Source organism: Miscanthus floridulus, chromosome 13 (genome assembly GCF_019320115.1).
Source record: "Miscanthus floridulus cultivar M001 chromosome 13, ASM1932011v1, whole genome shotgun sequence".
Classification (NCBI taxonomy): Eukaryota; Viridiplantae; Streptophyta; class Magnoliopsida; order Poales; family Poaceae; genus Miscanthus; species Miscanthus floridulus.
In genome coordinates this window covers 48,955,307-48,960,443 of record NC_089592.1, presented here as the reverse complement: position 1 = coordinate 48,960,443, position 5,137 = coordinate 48,955,307, and the positions used below count along the sequence as shown (strand labels likewise).

General features: G+C 40.3%; 1 non-coding gene across 1 annotated transcript; it reads right to left on the bottom strand.

Annotated features, from left to right (window-relative positions):
* Window positions 1-1,974: 1,974 nt before the first annotated feature.
* LOC136502352 (small nucleolar RNA R71) lies at window positions 1,975-2,081 on the bottom strand. Its single transcript, XR_010770512.1, has one exon. It is a non-coding gene; the product is annotated as a small nucleolar RNA R71 (small nucleolar RNA).
* Between the last annotated feature and the right edge of the window lie 3,056 nt (window positions 2,082-5,137).

Sequence of the window (5,137 nt, the reverse complement as noted above, 5' to 3'; positions counted from 1 at the left end):
GACTAGACGTAGGGCTCCAGCCTGAACTAGTGTTGGTGATCATTACCAATCAAATCTGATCGCCAATTAAGACACAAAAAGGAGAAATAAGCAATGTTGATCACATATGCATTTACTACTAACCAAGTTCCACATGTATTTGGAGAATGTTATTTTGTAGGTCACAAACACAAATACATGGAAGAATTCACCGAAAGGCGCTTTTCGATGCTGATTTGCACAAAGGAACAAGGGAGATGCCATCAACTTAGTGCAAACTAGGAAAAACACCACAGAGCAGGTATCCATGTCTAGCCCATGGCCTGCTAGGCAAAGGCGGTGGCGAGTGTCCACAGTCAAGGGGTGACCAACCGCTAGGGGCGAGCGACACCCTGTCGGTGCTATCCAGCCACGTCTCACTCTAGCGGTGGCATGCCCCTAGGCTGAGGTGGTGCATCCCATGCTTTTGCACCAAAGATAGACAGAAGCACCGCCTTGCTCTTGTATAAATAGAGGGGTACCCCTCCCTCTCTCAACACACTTCACTTGAGCTTCACCTCACACACCTCACTCTCTAGTAGTAGTAGCTTTACTTTTTAGTAGCTCTAGAGCAAGGCAAAGCTACCTTGGAGAGCTTGGCTCCTTGAAGGAAAAGATCCGGGGGGATTTGGGTAGTTTCTGTATATGCAAGCGTAGTGCTTGGGTATGGAGAGACAGTGAATGCATTGTCCCTTTCCATGCTTGAGGGGTAGGCGGTAGGTGGTGATAGCCTTGTCTATCCCTTGTAATCCCTTGTCTAAATTGTCACATGAGGTTGCTGACAGACCAGTACTCGGTGGCCCCCCGACCTGCTTCATACTTAGCTCTAAGACTAATTATGTAACTTGTATGGTCATTAACTAATCTTTGTATGACTATACTAGACCAATGCCTGCTCAACTAGGATTATTCTTTTATTCTTTCTTCTCTATTTTATCCTTTGAGGAATGCCAAGTGTGTGTCCACTATCTTGAAATCACTGTTCTTACCCCTATTATAAACATTGGTGTACTTGCAAGCATTATTATTCAAGTTCATATCCATACTAGACTCTTAATCAAATGCTTTCCTTTGGGAAAAATATAAATAACAATACCCTGAATATTCTGGGTGAAATGCTACAATGGTAGCTCCGTGCGCTTGTGGATAAATATCTAAAATTATAAAGGAACTATGAAGGCTATTACTTAGTGTCATTGCTAGTCATTAGTGATGACGCTAAGAAATACCAACAAGCACTTTTGGCATAGTTGTCGGGGATGGATTCTATCTCCGTACTTGGTGATTGCATTTAGAAATGCCAACAAGCATTTCTGGCACTATTGCTAGGGAAGGCATAATTGATTAAAGAATCTAGTAGGACATGTTCATGATAATATGCATGTAAGGTAGCCATTGTTTATGCATGTAAATTTTGCGTGTTTTCTCCTGTTGTGGATGAAAATAGGATAGTGTATGACCGGTTTGGACCTACCAAACAACTACACTCAAAATCCAGAGGCACTTCTAAGGAAGAAACAGTCTCATGCCACTTCTTCTACTACTCCTCTGATAGTTGAACCAGTCACCCCCACACCATTCGTTACTCCAATCATGGCCAAGACCCTCCGTGATTACTCCACCCCTGCTATTGCCAACATGCCCATAGGGCCTGCTATCAACATTGGGGATGGGAACTTTGAGCTTCGCACCGGCCTCATCACGATGGTGTAGGCAAACCAATTCCATGGTTTGCCTAGTGAGGACGCAAACACGCATCTCCAACACTTCCTCGAGTTATGCGACATGATCATCATCAAGGACGTCGCACCTAAGAGCATCAGGCTCCACTTGTTTCCCTTCTCCCTCTCGGGGAAGGTGAAGCAGTGGTTTTACAAGGAAAAGGAAGCTGTCAAGACATGGGACAAATGTTCCACAACATTCCTTGCCAAGTTCTTCCCCATGGGCAAAACCAATGCCCTGAGGGGATGAATTTCAAACTTCTAGCAAAGCTCCATGGAAACCATTCCCGAGGCATGGGAGAGGCTACAGGACTACATCCATGCATGCCCGCACCATGGGATTGAAAACTGGTTAGTGCTCCAAAATTTTTTTGATGGATTAATACCCATGTCTAGGGGCCACCTCGACGTTGCTACTGGAGGCGCCTTCCTTTCCCTCACCATTGATGGAGCCACGGTTCTCATCAATAAATTGATGTTGAATCAAAGCTGGGGGGGAAGGAAAACACAAAAAGGATGCATACCGTGAAGGAGACGGATATGCTTTTCACAAAAGTAGATCTTTTGATGAAAAAACTAGAGGAACAGGCCCAAGAGAAAGATGCCATGATGGGCACCATCTAGGCCATGGACTCACACATGATGAGTGAAGTCTGTGGGAACATTGGCCATTCGGGGAATGATTGCCCCAAAACCCACGAAGAAGCTGCCTTCATCAACAACGTGTTTATCAACCAGGTAATAATGAGTGGAATAACCAATCCCGCCCGCAAGGTTATTCAAACTACAACTCAAATTACAATTCAAATCAACCTTTCTTGAAAGACTGGTCTTAGGCCAGGCAAAAATCAATGAAAATCTCACTAAAAAGATAACTTATAATGATAAAATGATAGAAAACATAAATTCTAAACTTGAAAATTTATCCTCATCCATCAAAAATCAATTGAGCTTTAATAAAATGATTGAAACCCAAATAGCCCAAATACCTATTTCTGAATTGGGAAAGATTTCGAGGAAACCTGGAACTTCTCTTGAATCTATTAAAATGGTCTCAATGAGGTTTAGTAAGCCTCTATGTCGGGAATGCCATGATTATTTTGTAGATCCATCATTTGTCACCAAGAAAGAAGATCCTGGCCACCCGACAATCACATGCTCGATTGGCCCACATGTCTTCCACAATGCCTTGTGTGACCTTGGAGCAAGCATCAACAGTCATGTCCAAGGTAATATATGATAAGATTCTGGGTGGACCTCTATCCATTGCACACTTTTGGCTACAGATGGCAGATCAATCTTCATGAAATCCAGAGGGATTAGTAAAGGACATCTTGGTAAGAATTCGAGACACATATATCCCCATAGATTTCATCATTCTAGACATGGGCCAGAAAGAGGAAGTCCCCCTCCTCCTAGGGAGACCATTCCTTAACACTACAAACGTTGTTTTACATGTGGGATCAGGGCATGTTAGTTTTCACGTTCAAGGACAAACAATGAGATATCCATTCAATGGGTTTGACATACATAAATATACTAAAAATGAACAGCCTAAGAAACAACCATGAAAAAGTGTTAAGCATGTATGGTAGGTGAAAAAGGTATAACCTACTTCTCTAGGCACAGACGTACCTTCAAGCAAGAAATGAAGGGAGAAGAGTCTTGCTCATTGGACTTTAAATAGTGAGCCCTTACCAAAGGTAAGTTGGTAGTTATCCTTTACAGTTATAGTTTACTTATTCCTCTAAAAATGAAAATAATTAGTTCACATTTCCATATATTTTCACTTGAATAAATTTTGGTTATCCTTCCATGTTCTATAGAAGTACTTTTTGGTTTAGGGTATGATTTTCAGCGATCATACTTTCATAGACTTTTCAAATTAAGCATGGTGCTTAGGTTGATTAGTCTACCTTGATCAGATTAAACATGATTGATCACTGTACCAAAAACTGCTAAGTATAGACATGGATGACTTAAACAAAATAAAAATTAATGCAATAAAATAATAATCTATCTCGAAGTCTTCACCAAGCAACTAGCCTCGAGCTAGCTTGGGGGAGAACCCTATAGAGGTACCTTGTATCTTTTTCAGTATTTTTAATTTCTGTATTTATTTATTTATTAGATTTAAAAAATAAAAAAATCTAAAATCTAAAAAAACTATGTAACACCCCAGGTGTTAGTCATGAGTTAAGCTAGCGAATTTGGATTTAAGTAGGATAGGCCAAGCAATGATCATGATCTCTAGTTCATAATCTTGGAAGTGATGATAAAGGTGTTGAGGTCAAATCTATGAAATTGAGTCCCAACTTGAACTTGGACCATACCTTTTGCTTACATGTCGACCCTTATTAAGATTATGCATGCAGTAATGTTAAACATGCTTATTTCATGTACATTACATCAACATGCATCCATAGTGAACTTTAGAAAAGTTTCATGAAGTTTGGAATCAAAAAGTCACATGAAATAATAAGTTATAACATTTCTTGAATGCTTCATCGGGTGAATGGGAATATGGGATGTCGAACCAAACCTTGCTACCTTGCACAAATGACTCTAATTGAACTCTACAACAAAAGTCATGGAAGGTTCATGTTGAGCAAATGCCAAAAAAATGACTCAATCGGTCTAAAACTCTAATTTGGGCTTTATCGGGATGCTGCTTTGACCAAGATGAAACAATGATTTCGATACCAGTGATGAAGTTTGACCTTTAATAAAAGTTGAAGTTTGAGTGGAGTACACAAACTTTATTTTTGGACCAAACCCTGATTCAACTCCTAATTGACTCAAACAGTGGCCTCAAGTTTGAATGCAATGCTCCTTTGGGCTCTCAGAAATCTTTCCAAGTCCCTGATCGGCAACAGCGTGTTGACATGTTGTGACATTTTTATCTTCCAAATTCATATAGTAACTGGATTCCTTAATATGAGTTAGAGTACACTATGTGGAGGAAACAACTAAATAAGTCCCATCACTTTTGGAGCACGTTTGGACATTCAAAAGTAGTTTCAAAAAGCAGCAAATGCTAACTGTTCTAGGAGTTAATAGAGACTTGGTTTTAGTTTCATGTACCACACCTTGGAGCCTTATACCTTGCAAACCAAGCTGATCCAAACCTTGATCCTTTAATGAAAGTTGTGGTTCAGTTTATGCTCTATAAACTTTGTTCTTGGACCAAGAACCAAACCAAGCTGGAAGCAAGTCAACTAGGCTGCTCGAGTATCGAATCTGCGACTAGTTTTTTTAGACTTAGAAATATTCAAAGTACGGGATTAGTAGTAATTTAGTTGGCACGTCACGTTCTCCAAATTTTGTTTAGTAACTTGAGTTGACCCAAAAATAAAAGTTAGAGTTTACCTCTTGGAGAAAGACATACCAAAGGTTGG